The sequence below is a fragment of the Erinaceus europaeus genome, chromosome 12 (genome assembly GCF_950295315.1).
Source record: "Erinaceus europaeus chromosome 12, mEriEur2.1, whole genome shotgun sequence".
Classification (NCBI taxonomy): Eukaryota; Metazoa; Chordata; class Mammalia; order Eulipotyphla; family Erinaceidae; genus Erinaceus; species Erinaceus europaeus.
The window spans coordinates 9,143,464-9,164,551 of NC_080173.1; the positions used below are offsets into that span (position 1 = coordinate 9,143,464).

The following is a 21,088-nucleotide window of genomic DNA, read 5'->3' on the forward strand; positions in this document are numbered from 1 at the left end:
CACACACACACACATTTCAGAAATATTCTGCGTTGGATTCCCAACTGAACATCTAATATTTCAGCGTGCGAATAAGCAGGCCTGGCCCAGGAGGGCTTGGAGAGAAGCAATGGCCAATCAAGTGCTTTTGGAGTCCTTTCTACATCAACTCCCAATGGTTTTTGCAATGTTACCCAGAGTCACAGAGCAGTCCTAAGACAGCAGCTGACAGCCCATGATGACACCGGGCCCCTGCACACTGTACCACGTCTCTGGCTTCTCAGGAAGGCAGACCAGGTGTGTGAGACCTCCTCCACCTTTAGCCAGATGTCAGGTTGGTATTTCTCAGCTGGGCTGGCCAACTGTATACACTTACTTCTTGGAGGTCCCTTGCAAGCCGACAGAAACCAGAGAACAACATTGTGGGTAGGTGACAAAGGAGAGGCATCTCAGCTGCGTGGGGTTGGAGGGAAAGAGGCTTCCAGGCACAGTTTCAGGCTGCATAATCTCAATGTGACTGCAGACAGTTCATGTCTCCTTCTGGACCTGTGCTGACCAGTGGGGCTCCCTACTCTCCAGGGTGGTACCCAGTGGCCAACACTCGCTACTTAAATGGGTGAGCGTGAAACACAGTATGAAGTTTCCTCTCTACATAGCTAAATTTCAGTGGCTCTGTAAATTCTAGTGGCTGCTGGCAACAGTACCATGTAAGGGAACGGTCTGGGCCTCTCCAAGTCCAAGACCTGGAAACTACACCATGACAAGATCCCAGGTGATTTGATTTCACGGGGGGGGGGGGGGGGGGGTGTCACACAGTGAGGCAGGGTGGCTGGTGGGATGGAGGAGGTGTGTGGAGCAGAGTAATGGTCCATGGATTCCCTTCAAGGTGTGTACAGGGCGGGGGCGGTGGAGAGCCTGAAGATGAGGGGGTAAGGGGCAGGATGCCATAAACATACTAAGGAGACACCTCCCCCCCCCCCCACACACACACAGGGCCCAGGCTTTCCGGCTTGTGTTCATTAGTGCCGAGGCCGCAGACCCCCTTGGCAGACCCTACCCCAGCAGCTCCTGGGCTCCTCTAGGGCTCCTGCTGGGAGGCCCAGGGCTGCCTGGCGCCGCTGGGCAAGCAGCTCTGGGGATGGAGCCAGGCCAACGCCAGCGCCCCACACACGGTCATTACCTCTTGAAACCCAGGAGTTATTACAATTAAAACACACTGTGGGGGTGAGGGGAGTGGAGGGGGTGGGGTGCGGGCTGGGGGAGGTCCCTTTTAGGAAGGAACACTAGGATTAAAAGAAATTAGAGTGGTTGCCATGGCAACGCAACCAGGCCGGGGCCTACCCTGTGATTATTTCAGTGAGGATGGGATGGTGCTTAGGGGACCTTCTCCAGAGACACAGGCTGGAGCACGGCTTTTCCCATCACAACGGGGGACCCCAGACTGGGACCTTCTCCACAGGCCGGAGGGCAGGGGGATTCTTCCTGACTTTGCTTTTCGTTGTAACTGTCCTCAGTGCCAGGGACAATGTTGTAGACTCCCAGGAACTCTGCACCTCTGCTTCTGAAAAAGAAAAAGAAAAAAAAAAGTTCCTTTCTTCTTAAACTAGGAAACTCTCAAGAGGGTCTTGGCTCTCATGGTCTTATGGATGAAAAGGCCTCACCTGGTTCCTTGCTAGCTCAGTTCAGGCAATGAGGAGACCCTGAGAGCCCCACCACCCCATTTTCTAGAAAGGGAATATGTACAAAGCCAGAAACAGAACCCATAGGTGTTATGTGGAGGGTGGGGCTGGAGAGCTGAGGCCAGGAAAATGGTTTGGTAGTGGGTGGGCCTGTTAGTGAGCTAGATGGAAGTCAGAGCCTGGGACAACTCCAAGTCCCTGCAGACGATTAGGGTCCCTGCACAATGGAAATCCCAGTTTGGCAGAAGAGGGGGCCTACAGAAAAAGAAAACAGTAATTAGCTCCCTCCTCTCTTTCTGCATGTCTCCAGCAACTCCCACCCCCATCCCCACCCATCCCCAAGCTAGTCTGGCCTGTGAGGGGAAGGAAATCATTCTGCTCCAATGATAGAAAGATTTGTCAACAAATTCTCACCACCCCAATCTCATTTCTCTAGAACCACCTTAGCAGGGGTCACTGACAGATGCCAGGGCCAGGGCAGCAGAGCACTGGAGCAGGTGGAAGAATTTTGGACATATTAAGGTTGGCCTTCTGGCTGGAAGTTTCATCCAGACCAGTCTTGCTTCCTCCTTAGAAGCAAGGGCTAAAGGGTCGGGCGGTGGCGCCGTGGGTTAAGCGCACGTGGCGCAAAGTGCAAGGACGGCGTAAGGATCCCAGTTCGAGCCCCCGGCTCCCCACCTGCAGGGGAGTCGCTTCACAGGTGGTGAAGCAGGTCTGCAGGTGTCTATCTTTCTCTCCCCCTCTGTCTTCCCCTCCTCTCTCCATTTCTCTCTGTCCTATCCAACAATGAACAACATCAACAATGGTAATAATAATAACCACAATGATACAACAACAAGGGCAACAAAAGGGGGAAAAAATGGGCCTCCAGGAGCAGTGGATTCATGGTGCAGGCACCGAACCCAGCAATAACCCTGGAGGGGAAAAAAAAAAAAAAAAGAAGCTAGGGCTAGAATTTCTGAATCTCAGAAGCCACCAGCCAGGAGATGTCATCTGGAATATTCTTGTTCCCGCGCTCCCTTCCCTTTGGATACTTGGATATTCCCATGTCAGGAAGCCACTGACAATCACACTGGATCATCAGCAGAGTTTTCCTCTGTTTGCATTTCCAAGATCTAAGGTGTTCCTTTAAGAAACAAAATAAACACTGGGGAATGTTCTGCATGTACAAACTATTGTATTTACTGTTGAATGTAAAACATTAATTCCCCAATAAAGAAATAAATTTAAAAAAAAAAAGAAAGAAAGAAACAAAACAAACAAACGATAGAACCTATCAAGGGACAAGGCAGGGGCACAAGGGATCAGGGAGAGCACAGACATTTTGTTTTCACTGAATTTGCGCACATGGAATTGGGATAAGGTGCGTTGCTCTGCTGGAAAAAGTGGGAGGAGTTTCAGCAAGGTAACCTCATCTGTTGGTTTCAGTGGGCCAATGGAAAGCTGGCCCAGGTGTGACATAAGAAGGGTATAAAAGAAGGGAATGGGAGTCTAGCGGTAGCACAGCAGGTTAAACACACATGGTGCAAAGCGCAAGGACCAGCATAAAGATCCGGGTTTGAGCCCCCGACTCTCCACCTGCAGGGGAGTCACTTCACAGGCGGTGAAGCAGGTCTGCAGGTGTCTGTCTTTCTCTCCCCCTCTCTGTCTTCCCCGCCTCTCTCCATTTCTCTCTCTCCTATCCGACGACAGCAACAATAATAATTACAACAACAAAACAATAAGGGCCCCCAAATAAATAATAATAAATAAATAAATAAATACTAAAAATTAAATAAAATATTTTTTAAAATTAAAAAATAAAAGAAGGGAACATATGCATGAAAAGACCCAAGGGACCCTGTCCCCCAGCCAGGCTTGATCTTTCTTACACCATTCTTGCATGGTTCATACTTCAGAACCCAGCATAGAAAGAACCTGGAAATCTCTTGAAATTCTTTTCGAGTGAAATCTGTGGCAGACCCTGGGAAGGGGGTTTAACGTTCCAATTTACCCCTATTCAAACCTTTTTCTAAAAATATTTTAGAGCCAGGTGGTGGCGCACCTGGTTGAGAGCATACATGACAACGCCTAAGGACCTGGGTTCAAGCCCCAAGTTCCCACCTGCATGGGGGGAAAAGCTTTTGAGAGTGGTGAAGCAGGGCTGCATGCGTCTCTCTCTCTCTCTCTCTCTCTCTTCTTCTCTATCTGCCCCATTCCCTCTTGATTTATAATGGTCTCTGTCCAATAAGTAAATAAAGATAATTAAAAAATCATATATATATGTATATATAATTTTATTTGGGATAGAGACAGAAATTGAGAGGGAAAATAGAAGGAGGGGGTGAGGGAGGGAGGGAGGGAGGGAGGAAGGGAGAGACTTGCAGCAGTGCTTCAGCTTGTGAAGTTTCCACCCCTGCAAGGGAGGGTACTGGCGGCTTGAACCTGAGTCCTGGCACATGGTAATGCATGTACTGCCCAGGACACACCAGCACCTGGGTTCTGAGCTGCAAACCCTGAGAGGTGGCCCCTGAACAAGACTTGTTTTAGTCACTGACTTTGCATGTGACCCTGGGCAGCTTACTCAGCATCTTAGCTCATTTATTTATTTATTTATTTATTTATTTATTTATTTTTCTAGTGAAAGCCACCACCAGACTTACTGTCATCTCAGAGCTTTGAAATTACGGGCATCAAACGGTTTCTCTGTCTTCCTGAGTCTGAGGTAGTACTCAGGCTGCAAGGATTTTTGCTTTTTCAGTCGGGGAGTTCCCCAAGTCTCCACAGTGGGTTGTTCAACCTCCAGAAACATTGAGGGGGTGAGGAGGAAGGTATCATGGTTTGCAGGGAGTTCCGTTCCTTGTAAAATTCTAAAGATATCCCTGCACGTGTACACGCTGCAGTGACACATCCACGTGCTACGTGTGCATGGGTATTACCCAAAGAGATCAACTGGGAAGTTATTTTTCACATTTCAAAAATGTGAGGGGTCGGGCGGTAGCGCAGTGGGTTAAGCGCACGTGACCGCAAAGTGTAAGGACAGGAGTAAGGATCCCTGTTCGAGTCCCCGGCTCAGAAACCTGCAGGGGAGTCGCTTCACAAGCGATGAAGCAGGTCTACAGGTGTCTGTCTTTCTCTCCCCGTCTTCCCCATCTCTCTCCATTTCTCTCTGTCCTATCTAACAATGACAGCAATAACAACAACAATAACCACAACAATGATAAAACAACAAGGGCAACAAAAGGGGAAAAAATAGCCTCCAGGAGCAGTAGATTCCGTGAGCCCCAGCAATAACCCTAGAGGCAAAAAAACAAAACAAACAAACAAACAAACAAACACCAAAGTGAAATCACAAAATGGAGGATTCTTCTCTATAGACTGCGGGGCTGTGTAGAAAGACAATTCAGAGACGCCAAGTGAAGGGATTAGAAAACAAGTGGGGAGGGGCAGTGCACCTGGTTGAGCACACATGTCACAATGTGCAAGGACCCAGATTGGAGCCCCCGGCCCCCACCTGCAGGAAGGAAGTGCTGGAGCTGGGCTGCGGGTGTCTGTCTCTCTCCCTCTCTATCTCCCCCTTCCTTCTTGATTTCTGGCTGTCTCTATCCAATAAATAAAAATAATTTTTAAAAAATAAAATAAATAAAAAAACAGCTAAGTCTTTCTATTTCTACGGAAAACCCCAGCACTATTTACTTACTTGTTAATTTATTTTTGCCTCCAGTCTCTGGGGCTCAGTGCCGGCACTATGAATCCACTCCTTCTGGTGGTCATCTTTTTCTTTTTTTGTTGTATTTTATTTTTTATTAGATAAGACAGAGAGAAATTGAGAGAGGGTGGGGAGACAGAGAGAGGGAGAGAAAGACACCTGCAGACCCTCTTTACAGCTCATGAAGTTTTCCCCCTGCAGGTGGAGAGCAGGACCTTGAACCTGGGTCCATACATGTGACCTTTCGCATAGTACTGCATGCCCTTCACCGGGTGTGCCACCGCCCGGCCCCAAAAGGTCTATTGTGCACCCAGTTACTCTGCATTCTTGCTGGTGGGAAGGCCAGCACACCTGCAGCTTGGCTCCAGGCTGCATTTGCAGGAGCCCCTGCAAACCGATTGTCTAGAGATGGAGGGCTGGGTCCGTCTAGGGGGAGTTCTGAGTTGCCTCTTGCTTTTCCATTGTAGGGGCTCTCTTGTTTATTTTTCTGCCCTCCCTTCCGTGTTGAGGGTTCAGACATGACCCAGTCTTCTCCTCCTCCTCTTTTTCTTGCTCTCTCTCTCTCTCTCTCTCTCTCTACCAAATCTGAGTCTCCTCAGGTGAAGAGTTCACATGCAAATTGAAATTACCAACAGCATGTCATCACGTCCATTTTTTTTAAAACCACTTTATTCTGAGAAGAAAGGCGAGTAGGGATAAGAGAAGTGGGGGGAAGAAACGGAGCTGACAAAGAGATCCTTATCCCCCTGTAGCTGGCAAACCCAGAGGCCTTGGAAGGGGTTTTCAGAGCAGGTACCCCCAGTTCCAGTCCCTCCCCCCAATCTGCTAGTTTCTGGAGCAAACTGAGAGGGGGGAGTGGAGCAGTAGTGAGGATCCCTCCCCCTGCACCTGCTGGCTTCAGGTGTCCTCTGAGTCAGAGGGTTACAAGCAAAACCACTTTAACAGCTTCACTCACTCCCAGTTTAAATGGGCAGAGAAGAGGCCCAGCTGGGAACACATCCTGCCTCCTTCAAGGTGAGGCGATTGTGGGGCCAGGCAAAAGGGGGTATATTGGAAGGTGGTGAAAAGGGCTAGTGTGCTCCCTACCCACCCTTGGAGAGATCAAAGTCCTCCTTTAATGAAAAGAAGGTAGTTCTCTCTCTCTCTCTGCTCTCCCCAGCCTTCTAGAAAGCAGCCCCAGGATGTGGCCCCACTTCCCCTTGAGAGGAGCTAAGACTACCATTCTAGGTTACCTCTCCTGGCTGCAGGGAGTTGGCAAATCCTGTCCTGTAACACCACACAGGGCAGTCCATTTGATCATTTGCTGGGTGGGTATTTGGTGAGACATTGTCCTGTGCAAACAAAAGCTAAGTGCCTGTAGGGAGAGAACTAAGCTAAAGCATTCCTGACCCCCTTCCCTATAGAACCCACTCCACCCACGCCTGCGGGAGAACAAGACTGAATTTTTTGGCTTTTGCACATAATTAGCCATAAGTCCATGTTTGTTTCCCTGCTTGGCCAACATTCCTTGTATGTTGGGGCTGAGGCACCCAGGTCCTAACCTCAGGGACCCCCAGCAAGGTATCCTGGTCTCTGGCCGTCTCTTATCTCTCACTTCTTCCACAAAATTTCCCCTGGAAGAGGATGAGAACTTGCCCCATTGCCAAGTCCAGTTACCCACAACAAAAAATTGTAAACAGGCCCCCTCCCCCACCCCGCGCAAGCGCAGCGGGTTAAGTACGCTTGGCAACAGGCACAAGGACCAGCAGAAGGATCCAGGTTCAAGCTCCAGGCTCCCCACCTGCAGGTGGGTCGCTTCACAAGCGGTGAAGTAGGTCTGCAGGTATCTCTTTTTCTCCCCTTCTCTGTCTTCCCCTCCCCTCTCCATTTCTTTGTCATATCCAACAACGACAATAATAACAATATCAACAACAGTAAAAACAAAAGGGAAAAAAGTGGCCTCCAGGAGCAGTGGATTCGTAGTGCAGGCACCGAGCCCTAGAGATAACCCTGAAGGCAAAAAAAAAATTGCAAACAAGCCATAGAAAAGGTAGCTAAATTCTCAAACCACTGCTCCACCCCTCCTCCAAGAGCCCCAGGAATAATGAACCGCGCATGTGCACACCCAGAGTTCTGCTGCTCCTCAAACCCTCAGGACAAAAACCAAACAGGAAATCTAGAATGATTACCAAATGCACTTCCCCGCCCACCCTGCAGCCCCTGGGGGTGGGTCAAGGATTCACAGATCCTGTTCCAGACCTCGAGCTGCGGGGAAGGTGGGGCTTTGATAGATTGATTGGCATTTCCTCCCCTCTCTCGTCTTCCATCCTGACCTCTGGCTGGGGTCTCTGGGTGGATGGTGGTGAGGATGGGACAGAAGCCTCTGGATGCTGACACCTCCCGGGAACAGCAGGGCTCCGACTCCAGGCTTTTCCACACAGGCCTCCCACCGTGTTGGAGCAGAAGGTGCCGGCAGCTGGCCTCCCTCACCCCCACTCCATGGAGAGCTGTGCTGTGGCCCTGGCTTTGAGATCAAGACCTCCTGCTCTTAAGAAAACAGATCAGAAAATCTGGCCTCAAAATAAAATCTGGTCAGAGGAAGTGAGTAGCCCTCAGGTCTCAGGATGGAAGAAGCGCTAAGCAGAAACCCGGGCCACGTGGACCATGAGTTCAAGTTCATTCCAGCTAGCTCTAGCTAGTTTATTCTATGCTAGCTGCTTCAGCTCTCCCTCAGAGATCAGCCAACTCTTTCTGGACAGGGCCAGATGGGAAATATTTTTGACTCTGCAATTGTAACTATCAATTCTCAACCTTGGCATGGGAGTCCCGGAGCAGACGGAGAGCCCATCAATGATTGGGGATGGCTGCTTTCCAGTAAAACTTTATTTATAAAAACAGACAGCTGGCCAGATTTGGCAGAAATCTCGTCAAGGCAACTGAAAGATAGACTGGTTAAAGAACATGGGTTTTTATTGACTGCATTCACCTCTCTGTCCAAAACATTAACTGTGTCACCTTGAGCCAGTTGCTTAACTCCATCAAACTCAATTGCCCCATCTGTAGAAGCGGATAATAATGTCTGCCTCGCGGGGTGACGGCAATGATCAAATGAGCCCAGGAGCAGCACCTGACACTCCCTAGAAGCGGGGCTGTTGATCATCCGCTTCAGGAGGGGAGCCTTAAGAATAATCACTCCACCCCATAAGCACAGACGATTATCCTTAAAGCTCACCTCCTAAAGTGGATGACTAACAGCCGGCATTTTTGGGCAGAGAGGTGAATGCAGTCAATAAAAGCCCATATTCAGTTGAATCTTGCGCCGGGGACCCAGGATGCTGCCTTGGGTATGTAAGAGTGAGCAGGACCCAGTACTTGAAGGACTTGATAAAAAGCATTTCTTTCCCTCTAGTATTTTTGTTTTCTTTTTTTTTTTTTAATTCCACCAGGATTTTTAAAAATAGATATATAGACAGAAGTTGAGAGGGGAGGAGTTGATAGAGAAAGACAAAGAGAGACACCTGCAGGGCTGTTTTGCAGCTAATGAAGCCTCCCCCTCTGGGGACTTGACCTCTACCGGGTTTACCACTGAACCTGCATGATTCCTTTACTCCCAGTAGACTCCTATTTTTTTTCAGAGAGAGAGAGAGAGAGAGAGAGAGAGAGAGAGAGACAGAAGGAGAAGAAGAAGGAGGAAGGAGGAAGGAGGGGGAGGAGGATGAGGGAGACCACAGCACTGATCCACTGCTCATCAAACTTACCCCATGCAGGTGCCGCAGGGGTGGCCAGGGGCTCAAAACAAAGTCTTTGAACACAGCAAAGTGTATTCTCCATGGTGATGAGTCAGCTCTTGGCCTCTTCCCTCCAATTTTTTGAAACTTAAAAGAAAAACACAGGGAAGATAATGCTGTTACACTGCTTCTAGGTCTTGGAACACCATGGGCCAGAAAGCACCAATTTTCACCCATTTTCCCTCTTCCTTCTCTTCCTCCTTCTTTGATTTCTTTCTTTTCTTTTTTTTTTTCCCCTCCAGGGTTATTGCTGGGGCTCGGTGCCTGCACTACAAATCCCCTGCTCCTGGAAGCTTTCTTCCCCCCCTTTTGTTGCCCTTGTTGTTTATCGTTGTTGTTGTTCTTATTGCTGTCATTGTTGTTGGACAGGACAGAGAGAAATCGATAGAGGAGGGGGAGACAGAGAGGGAGAGAGAAAAGTAGACACCTGCAGACCTGCTTCACTGCTTGTGAAGCAGCCCTCCTGTAGGTGGGGAGCCGAGGACTCGAACCGGGATCCTTACTCTGGTCCTTGTGCTTCACGCCATATGTGCTTAAACCGCTGTGCTACTGTCCCTCCTCTGCGTTCCCTTCTATGTTGGGTTTTCTTTTGATCCCAGCTGAATACATACTTGGCATCTCCAACTGTCAGGGTTCAGCTGAATGCCCAAACTAATCAGAAAGATTTTCTTACTAATTCTGTCCAGAAAGGTGGCTGGCTCCAGGGAAACAAGGCAGCAGTGCAAGCTTCTCAGGAAAGAGACACCTTGAGGCACTGTGCAACCAGTTTTAAGACATTTTCCAGAATCCCTGAGGTTGGTTTGCTGTCTGAAGCAGTCCAGCCAACACCTTTCTCCTCCTCCCCCAAGGCACTCACAAGTCACCAAGGGCCTCAGGATAAATGCACAGGACTAACTGCCCCGAAACAATTGCCCAGTGATTGCTCTACAGTCTTTTCAACCACCTCTGAAAAGGTGGTCTCTGAGCCTTGAACACACATGCAGAGCAGCGGCACTGTCTTTTTCAGACACAGATAGCTGGGGTCACGCCTAAGGTCATACTTCATTCAGCATTTCCACCTACAAACACTTGAGAAGCCACTGGGTTCCCTGACTCCCAGCCCTACTCACTTATTCTCCCAGACCACCCACTCTGTTTGCATGGGTCTTCCAACCTTGAAACCCAACACCCTCTTCTGTAGGAACCACCCATGTTTAAACAAATAAATACCCCCCAAAGTAACAAATTCCCTGGTGTTATTCAAATAAAGGTCCCAGGAAGGAGTCTGGGAGAAGGAAGGATGCAAGCCAGGCCTCCTGTCAGCCTCTAAGTATTAATTTTTGGGGGGGTGAGGAGGTGGGGGGGTCATCTCCAGTGACTCACCACTGTTAAGCTGATTTTCTCAGATTGAGACAGAGAGGCAGAGAAACCATAACAGAACGCTTCCATCAATGTGATGGGGGCCTGGCTCAAACCAGAGTTGTACTTAGAGCAGAGAAGCAAGCTATGTAAGTGAGCTAGTCTGCCTGCACATCTCTGGGCACGCAGTGTTTCTGTGTCAGGCCAGAGAAGAAAGGACCCCATGAGTGAAGGGGTTCTGGGAATGCCTTAACAATACCCTGGTGGGGGGCGTGCTACTTGCTTTATATTTTGCTGCCTTTGCAGACACTATCATGATTCCAACCTGACTTCTCTGGCAGACGATCTCATCAATGTGTCCTGGAACCTCACCTCCCCAGAGCCCTGCCCCATTAGGGAAGCATAGAAAAAGGCTATGGGTATGGGTCAACCTGCCAACACCCATGTCCAGCAGAGAAGCAATTACAGAAGCCAGACGTCCCACCTTTGGCACCCCAAAATAATCTTGATCCATACTTCCAGTGGGGGAGAAATGACAGGGGGAAGATGACCAGAGGGCTCTGAACTCCAGCTCCACCAGGACCCAGAGAGAGAAGAGGCAAAAGGGAGGGATATTTGGATGTAGTGATAGGTGTGACTTGGAAAGGAAGAGAAGATGAGATCATGGGGGGGGGGGGGAAAGGAAAGGGTAAATATATACAAATATAGACAGACATTTGTTGTAGAAGAAATAGTCAACCCATATCTTCAACCTTAGGAGAACTGCTGTAGCTTCCAGTGGAGGGATTGAGGATCCAGAACTCTGGTGGTGGGAACAGTGTGGAGTTGTACTCCCGTTATCTTGTAATTTTGTAAATCAATACTAAGTCACTAATAAAAAAAAATTTTTTAAGTGTGCTTACCATAAGCCAGAGGTGAAAAGACAGAAAAGATAGATGGAAACCAAACAAGGAGAAAGACACCCCCAAACCATGCAAAGATTTCTTTAAGCTCCAGGAAATTCAGCCTCAAGCCTTTAAAATCCTCTGACAGAGAGGGGGTGTCCTTCCAAAGGGTGAGTGGGTGAGTGGGTCGGAGCAGTTGCTTCTAACCCAGAAAAGTTTCACAACAACCCAGAGACAAACCAGCAGCACCCAGGGAGGCTGAGGACTGGTGAGAAACAAACAAACAAACAAACAAACAAACAACAACAATTCCTTGTTTCTGACTCGGTGGAGAAAACCACCCAGTCCCTTGGTTTCATGGAATGTGGACAGCTAGAAATAAGGCCTCAACTTTGTCCTGGACAATCTTAAATTAAAAAAGAAAACAACAAAATAAAATAAAAAGATTTTTAAGCGTGTCTGAGAAGTCAGGGACATGAGTGTAGCCCTCTGAAGTTGTCTTTTAAAGCTGTGTGTGTTTGAAGACAACTTCAGGTGAGGAGAGGCACTTTCTGGATGTCCAAGGAAACTCCATGGAGCAGGAGAGCAGGAGATTGGAGCTGGAAGCTGGCACAACCAAGTTAAGGATGGGGTGGGGAATGGGGGCTGGGGGGTGGGGGAGGGGGAAAGACCACGTTTCAAAAATAAATACAAACCCCAAGACAAACACTGTTAATGGAAATGACTAATCAAGGGTGTGCTGAACTTGCTGGTTCTTGATAAGATTGGTGGGGGGGGGAATGTGCTTGGAAAAAATAACAGATGCCCCCTCCCTTTGGTAAATAAAATGAAGGGGAGAGCATGTGGAGGAACTAGTGATTAGCCTAGTGCCTAGTGCTGCTTCAATCAGCAACTGAGAAGTTTACCCATTTGCTTTTCAGTCCCCCCTCTCCCCTTCTGATGTCTGTTGCAAAATCACCCTTTGCAGCTGGGGGAGGGGGGTGTGCGGGGGGGGGGGCTTGTCCTCTGCTCTGTGAGTCTTTGAGCTGAATCCCTGATCTCTGCCATTGTACGTGTTGTGAGAATAATAATAATAATAAATTCCCAGATATTGCAAATGGCCCCTGGTTTGGAGGGCAGACACAAAGTAGCCAAGAAAGGGAGGAGGTCGGGATGGAGCAAAACATTGCTGCAAGCAAAAAACCAGGGGCTTAAAAACAAGGCAGGGGCACCTGGTTCAGAGCAAGTGTCACCATCACACATAAGGACCAGGGATCAAGCCCCTGCTCCTCATGTGCAGGGAGGAAGCTTCCCAAGTGGTGAGGCAGCACTGCAGGTCTCTCCTCCTCTCTCCCTCCAATTCCCCTCTCAATTTCTCTCTGTGCTATCAAATAAGAAGAAAGAAAAGGGTTCCAGGCAGTGGCACACTAAGTTAAATACGCATGGTATTAAGTGCAAGGACCCCTGGAAAGATAGGGGTTCGAGTCCCCACTCCCTACCTGCAGGGAAGATGCCTCCTATACAGCAAAGCAGGTGTACAGGTTTCTTTCCCTCCCTATCTCCCCCTCCTCTCTCAATTTCTCCTGGTCCTATCCAATAAAATGGGAAAAGAAAAAGGAAAAAAAAAAGTTGGCCATCAGAAGCAGTGGATTCATAATATCGGCATCAAGTCCCAGTGATAACTCTGGAGGCAATAAAAAATAATTCAATAAAAAGAAAGGGAGGGAGTCGGGTGGTAGCGCAGCGGGTTAAGCGCAGGTGGCGCTAAGCGCAAGGACCAGCGGAAGGATCCCGGTTCAAGCCCCTGGCTCCCCACCTGCAGGGGAGTCACTTCACAGGTGGTGAAACAGGTCTGCAGGTGTCTGTCTTTCTCTCCCCCTCTCTGTCTTCCCCTCCTCTCTCCATTTTTCTCTGTCCTATCCAACAACAATGACATCAATCATAACTACAACAACAAAACAACAAGGGCAACAAAAGGAATAAATAAATAAATAAATTTAAAAAATTTTTTAAAAAAAGGGAAAAAATAGTGGATTTCTCATGGAGGCACTGATCCCCAGCAATAATCCTAGTGGGAAAAAGAAAAGTAAAAAAGAACGAGAAGGGAAGAAAGAAAGAAAGAAAAAAGGAAGGAAGGAAGGAAGGAAAGAAAGAAAGAATGAAAGAATGAATGAAAGAAAGAATGAAAGAAGGAAGAAAAAGGCCCAGCAATAATCCCAGTGGGAAAAAGAAAAGAAAAAAGAAAGAGAGAAAGAAAGAAAGAAAGAAGGAAGGAAGGAAGGAAGGAAGGAAAGAAAGAAAGAAAGAATGAAAGAAGGAAGAAAAAGGCCCAGCAATAATCCCAGTGGGAAAAAGAAAAGAAAAAAGAAAGAGAGAAAGAAAGAAAGAAAGAAGGAAGGAAGGAAGGAAGGAAGGAAAGAAAGAAAGAAAGAATGAAAGAAGGAAGAAAAAGGCCCAGCAATAATCCCAGTGGGAAAAAGAAAAGAAAAAAGAAAGAGAGAAAGAAAGAAAGAAGGAAGGAAGGAAGGAAGGAAGGAAGAGGAAGGAAGAGGGGGCAGAGCTGAGTTTGAAGTTACCAAAAAGCTTCTGAGGGCTGATCCCAGCAGGATTTCGTCACTGGCACCTAGGCAACATCACCAAGGATTGGTGGATTCTCAAGTCCTTGGTGGTGAAGTCTGCTAACAAGAAGCAAGTTCAGAGCCCTGTAGCTTCCAGAGATTTCAAAGTGGCTTTGGCCAGGAAAGTGAGTGATGAGGGCCTGTTTTGAGGAAGGGTCCTCAAAAGACAATGGACATCCAGGATGCCCAGTGGTGTCTGGTGGGCAAAGGCACTTGTCCCACTAGGCTCCAGAGAGTTCCCAGAGGACAGTGAGTGTCACTTCTTAGACATTAAATTTTTCTTACAAGATAAAGGCTGAAGGGGATGGATACAAGGGGTCAGGTGGGGGGGGAGAGCATTTTTAAAGACACTCTTTGGGAGGGGGCTGGCCAGTGGCACACCCAGTTAAGAGAACACAGTACTAAGCACAAGGATCTGGGATCAAGCCCCAGCTCCCCACCTGCAGAGGGGAGCTTCACAAGTACTGAAGCAGTGCTGCAGTTGTCTATCTTTCTCTCTCTCTCCCCCCCTCCCTCTCTCTTCCTTTCCCCTCTCAATTTCTCTCTGTCCTATCCAATTTAAAAAATGGGGGGGGGGGATGGCTGTCAGGAGCAGTGGATTCATAGTACTGGCACTGAGCCAACGATAACCCTGGAGACAGAAGAAGAAAAAAAAAAAAACAGACACTGCAACCCTAACACCTTCATTTGCAGAATAAATCCAGGTACAGGAGAAACCATCTTATACCCTCCACCACCACCACTTCCCAGGCTCTTCAAAGACTAGACAAGTCTTTATTTATTTTTTTTTATTTATTGGCTAGAAACAGCCAGAAATCGAGAGGGAAGGGGGTGATAGAGAGGGAAAGAAAACAGAGACACCTGCAGCCCTGCTTTACTACTCACAAACCTTTCCCCCTGCAGGTGGGAACTGGGGGGCTCAAACCTGGGTCCTTGCACACTGTAACTTATGCACTCAACAGAGTGTGCCACCACTCAGCCCCTCCCACACCGTTTGTGTGTGTGTGTGTGTGTGTGTGTGTGACAGAGACAGATGAAAAAAAAAAGACAAAGAGAATTAATAATAAAAAGGAATATTATGGGGTGGCAGATTTCCAGTCCTGTCCAGTGCTTCCTATGCCACCTTGTACCCAGCAGCCCAGCCTGCTGCCACATGGGCTGGCTGGCAGCACACCTGGCAGAGTGGGACGCTGACAGGAAGGGGGCTTTGTTGCTTTTCTTACGCAGATTTCAGATGCTATTACATTGACTCCAGCAGCTCCACACAGGGATGGGCTGCTGTGACGGAAAGGTGATGGGTGAGATGGAGAAAGGTGAGGAGGAGAAGGAGGAGGGGAAGGAGCGGGAGGAGAAGGAGGATGAGGAGGAAGGGAAAGATGAAGAGGAAGAAAGGAGGAGGAAGAGGAGGAAGGAGGAGAAAGGAGGAGAAGGAGGGGAAGGAGGAGGAGAGGAAGGAGGAGGAGGAGAAGAAGGAGGATGAGGAGGAAAGGAAGAAGGAAGAGGAGGAAGGAGGAGGAGAAAAAGGAGGAAGGAGAAGGAGGAAAAGGAGGAGGAAGAGAAGGAAGAAAGAGAAGGAGGAGGGGGAGGAGGAGGAAGAAGGAGGAAATTGAGGAGGGGGAGGAGGAGGAGGAGGAGGTGGCTACACACTGCTTCATCCTGCTGTCATCTCTTGCCTTTCTCTCTCTCCCCTACCCCAGTTCTGAGAGCCTCTGCAGAATCAGCTTCCAAGGCTGGCCCAGCAATCTGCTTCCTACAAAAGAAAAAGGAGTCCCCACCTGCAGAGAGGAAACTTCACAAGAAGTGAAGCAGTGCTATACCTCCCTCTCCATTTCCCTCTCAATTTCTCTTCATCTCTACCCAATAAATAAATTGATTAATATATTTTTAAAGGAGGAGAGAAAGGAAAAGAAGTGTCAGGGCCCAGGCAGGTGCACGTATCACTAAGCACAAGGACCAAGGAATAAGCACCCCCAACCCCAGCTCCCCACCTGCAGGGAGTCCACTTCACAAGCAATGAAGCAGGTCTGCAGGTCTCTCTCTCTCTCTCTCTCTCTCTCTCTCTCTCCTCTCTCTCTCCCATCCTCTCTCAATTTTTCTCTGTCCTATCTAATAAAAATTAGAAAGGGGAGGGAGTGGGAATGGCTGCCAGGAGTGGTGGATTTGTAATGTCAGCACAGAGCCCCATTAATAACCCTGGTGGCAATAAATACACACACACACACACACACACACACACACACACACAATGAAAAGAAAGAAAGAAAGAAAGAAAGAAAGAAAGAAAGAAAGAAAGAAAGAAAGAAAGAAAGAAAGAGGAAAAGAATAAGAAGTGTCCTAAATAGAGCAGACCTGAGCCTAGAGTCGCTGCCCAGATGAAGCCTCCCTTTCCTGGAGAGGCTAGCACCCCCTGGCCCCCACCCCCATCCCTACTGCTTGTCTAGCCCCACCACCTCTTACTCAGTGCATTCCTGACCCCTGAGCACCCAACCCTGACAGGCCAACCCTGAAGCGACCACAAATGAATTTTGCTCCTGCAGCACTTTCCCTGGGCCCTGTCCTTCTTCCCTTCCAGGCCTCTCAGAGCCTGCTCTGACTGTGCTGAGACTTGAAGGTACCCAGGGGAGCCCACTGCAGGCACCGGACACGCAGAGGCCCCAAGCCAGTTAAGATTCCCTGTGAACACAGAGTGAGAAGGGGTGACTGAGTGGGCTTGCTTGAACCTCAGTATTCCTTCCCCAAACTGAGCTCTAAGAATTAGAATCATGAGGCCAGGTTAAGCGCATATGGTACTAAGCACCAGGGCCCGTGCAAGGATGCCAGTTCGAGCCCCTGGCTCCCCACCTGTAGGGGGGTTGCTTCACGAGCGGTGAAGCAGGTCTGCAGGTGTCTTTCTCTCTCTCTCTCTCCCCCTCCTTTCTCAATTTCTTTCTGTCCTATCCAATGATGGGGGGAAATGGCTGCCAGGAGCAGTGGGTTTGTAATGTAGGCACCAAATCCCCCAGTGATAACCCTGGAGGCAAAAAAGGGGGAAGGGAATTACAATCAGTCTCTCTCCCTCTCTCTCTCTCACTGCAGCAGTTGGACCCTGTATCTTCTTAAGCTGGAGTCTCCCGTGGCTCTCAAGGTGGGGCTAGATACCAAGTAGGGAGTGGACCCTTGGACATTCCTCCTGGATGCTGGAAAAGTTTACCCATGATCCTACCTTCTAGGCCCAGAGCTAGAAACACAGTTTTTTTAAATTAATTAATTATTTAATTTATTTGTATTTATTAATGAGAAAGGAGGAGAGAGAGAAAGAACCAGACATCACTCTGGTACATGTGCAGTCAGGGACTGAACTCGGGACCTCATGCTTGAAAGTCCAATGATTTACCACTGTGCCACCTCCTGGACCACTAATTTGTTTTATTTATTTGTTCCCTTTTGTTGCCCTTGTTGTTTTATTGTTGTAGTTATTGTTGTTGTTGTTATTGATTTCGTCGTCATTGGATAGGACAGAGAGGAAAGGAGAGAGGAGGGGAAGACAGAGAGGGGGAGAGAAAGATAGACACCTGCAGACCTGCTTCACCGCTTGTGAAGTGACTCCCCTGCAGGTGGGGAGCCAGGGGCTCGAACCAGGATCCTTAAGCCGGTCCTTGTGCTACCGCCTGACTCCCAGGGATACAATTTTGGTTGAAATACAGGTTCTATGTGTTTCATTCATCTCAGTAACACCGTCATCAGTCATCCTTCTAATGCCAGTTTCCACACCTTCTGAACAAGAACCAGAAGACAGGGCTGTGAAGAAGGCCCAGGTATCCTAAACGACATAGCATCTAACTTGTCTCTTCCTAACCAGGATGACAACCTGTGACAGCTCTGGAACTCTCTGTTGGAAGGATGTAGGGGCAGTGCACAGAAAGACAGGGACAGCCTGGGGTGGGGGGTCTGGTTGGGAAGTGATGGTGGGGTAGCATACCCCACCCCACCACACCCTACACCCCCAGCCACTTCCTGCGCCTCCACTGAGTCAAGTCTTCAAGAATCTGAAGTCCAACCAATTCTGTGACTAGTCAGTGAGTCAGTGCCACTGTGTTTATCACGGTCTCTCTGAATCCAGCACTTCCAAAAATACCAACACATCCATCCAGGCAGTGGTGGGGAATTTAGAAAGTGGAAGTGAACAGAGACGAGGCGTTCAGAAAGTGAAGTCCACCCAAACAGAAAGTGAAGATCTCCCACTCAGTCCTTATCACTTTCAGTCAGCAAGGGGCATTCCCCCTTCCTCCACTGGGACACAGGAGAGGGTGTGTGTGTGTGTGTGTGTGTGTGTGTGTGTGTGTGTGTGTGTGTGTGTGTGTGTGTGTGTGTAGGGAACATACCACAATGGTTATACAAAGACACACACATGCCTGAGGCTCCAAAGACTCAGATTCAATCCCCAGCACCATCATTAGCTAGAGATAAGCAGTAAGAAAACACAGCGTGGTCCGAGAGGTGGTGCAGTGACTCAAGCATGAGGTCCTGAGTTCAATCCCCGGCAGCACATGTACCAGAGTGATGCCTGGTTCTTTCTCTCTCTCCTATCTTTCTCATTAATAAAATCTTTAAAAAGATACGTAAGTTATGTTCCTTAATAACAAAATAAATTTAAGAAGAAGAAGAATCATTACTTTTGGTCAGGGGTGTAGTTTATTCATATAAGAACATATTTTGCATGTAGAAAGCCCTGGGTTCAAGCCCTAGGATTAAAAAAAAAAAAAGGCAACCAACCCACTGCTAGTGGGAATGCAAACTGACACAGGCCCTCTGAAAGACTGTCTGGAGAGCCCTTAAACAAATACAAATGGAATCACCTTATGACCCAGCAACACCACTCTTAGGCATGTCTCCAGTGGACACTCAAGCACTAATTAGAAGGGACATATGCAGCCCTGTGTTCATAGCTGCATTATTCACAGTAGCCAAAGAGTGGAAGCAGCCTAAATGCCCGTCATCAGATGACTGACTAAAGAAGTTATGGCATATATATTCCATGAAATACCACTCTGAAATTAAAAAAAAAAAAGATGATATTGTCTCCTTTGGGACATAATGGATAGAACTGAGGTGATGAAGCTTAGTGAAATAAGTAAACATGAAAGACAACTACCAGATGGTTTTGCTCATATGTGGCTTCTAGAGACCTAATTTAGATGCACTTGCCAAAAAAACAAAAATTCAAACAAAGCAGACACAAGCAAACTGTAAGACTTATGAGCACTCTGGTGCTGGCCTGTGGCAGGTGGGAGGACGAGGGATACAGAACTTTGGTGCTGGGTGTGGTGTGGAATTATACATTATAAACTTACAGTCTCGGAACAAACTATTAATAAGAAATAAAAAATAAAAAAAGAACTAGTAACTGCAAGAACTTGGGAAAAACAAAAATAAAAACAAAAAACCTGTTTGAGGTTTTTTGCTTTGCTTGCTTGTTCACCTTGTATTTCAGAGCTACAAAAACAAACAAGCAAACAAAAACTACTCAGCCCTGCCTCCTTTCTCACAAGTCTGGTGCCAAGCAAGTTAAAAAAAAAAGAGAAAGAAGGGGGGGATAGGGCGGTAGTGCAGCAGGTTAATCGCACAAGGACTGGCGAAAGGATCCCCGTTCAAGCCCCCAACTCCCCATCTGCAGGAGGATCACTTCACGGGCGGTGAAGCAGGTCTGTAGGTGTGTATCTTTCTCTCCCCCTCTCTGTCTTCCCCTCCTCTCTCCATTTCTCTCTGTCCTATCCAACAACAACGACAGCAGTAACAACAATAATAAAAACAACAACAAGGGCAACAAAAGGAAAAAAAGTGGCCTCCAGGAGCAGTGTATTCAGTATATTCGTAGTGCAGACACTGTGCCCCAGCGATAACCTTGGAGGCAAAAAAAAAAAAAAAAAAAAAAAAAGAGGAAGAAGAAAGAAAGGGAAAAGAAAAGTGCTGAAACAAAGTATTTTCCCCCTCTGGATGACCGGCTTCACACTAAGCTACCTGCTGTGGTCAGGAAATTCTAAGGCAATGACTTTCTGCTCACACAAAAACTCAGTCAGGAAGGGGACACACACAGAGGCGTTTTCCAGAGAGATGGTCACCCTCCTGCAACCCCTCTGTTTGCATTCCAGCTTTTCTTTGACACTGTCTCTCTCCTTGACTTCACCTCCTATCTCCCTCCTTTCTTTCACTCAACTGGGGCCACCAGCTCTCCTGCAGAGGGGAAGCAGCTTCCGGTCAGGACAACCCTCCACCATGTCTGTGCCATGAAGCCAACGTGAAGGGCAAGGAGGGAAGAGAAGGGGAAGCAAAGGAAAGAGTTGCTCCTCAAGCCATGACTGGGCCCATATTTTCTCTCTTATTAGGTGTTTGATTCTAAAAAGGCAAAAGGAATGGTCAAAAATCAAAATAAATAGCTAACGGAAATACAGACAGCCCCTCCCTAGGAATGGTTACTGCCCAGGATGAAAGTTTATCCAAACACATGAGAAAAAGGATTCATGCTGGAGGATGGGGGTGGGGGGGGGGGAGAGGAGTCCTCTGGACTGGAAAGGAAATTTGTTGACAACATTCTATTTGCTTCTTAGTTTTTAATGCTGAGCTGGCCCCATGTCCTATAAACAGACCAGCTTTTCCATTCTCCAGTGGTGCCAGAAGAGCAAGAGAGAGAGAGAACAGGGTGAGCCGTGCCAGGAACCCAGGCCACTGAGGTCCCACAGTGAGCAGAGTCCACGCCCCTAGCTGCACTCTGAGCAAGGGCCTCATGGGCCTTCAGTCAAGAAAGGTGGGGTTGTAAATCCAGGTATGGAGACTGAGGGTGGGGAGGGAGGGGAACCTTAATCTTGTGGTCTTTCCCAGGGCTTGAGAATCTGCTGAGCTTCCTCCCTTTCTTCCTTTCTTTCTCTTTCCTTCTTTCTTCCATCCTATTTATTTATTTATTCTCTTTTGTTGCCCTTATGGTTTTATTGTTGTAGCTGTTATTGATGTCGTTGTTGTTGGATAGAACAGAGAGAAATGGAGAGAGGAGGGGAAGACAGAGAGGGGGAGAGAAAGACAGACACCTGCAGACCTGCTTCACCACCTGTGAAGCGACTCCCCTGCAGGTGGGGAGCCGGGGGCTCGAACCAGGATCCTTACGCCGGTCCTTGTGCTTTGCGCC

General features: G+C 48.1%; 1 long non-coding RNA gene across 5 annotated transcripts in view; it reads right to left on the reverse strand.

The window, feature by feature from the left end:
* The window catches only part of LOC132541828 (uncharacterized), a 317,142-nt gene that overhangs the window by 153,521 nt on the left and 142,533 nt on the right, over positions 1 to 21,088 (reverse strand). For 4 of the 5 annotated variants that reach the window (XR_009552913.1, XR_009552914.1, XR_009552911.1 and 1 more), the window contains exons 3-4: positions 9,084 to 9,200; positions 1,321 to 1,540 (exon numbers count right to left, since the gene is read on the reverse strand). This is a non-coding gene — a long non-coding RNA (uncharacterized LOC132541828). Of the gene's footprint in view, positions 1 to 856; positions 1,541 to 9,083; positions 9,201 to 21,088 lie in introns of those variants that run through there. The other variant, XR_009552910.1, reaches the window with a different exon arrangement.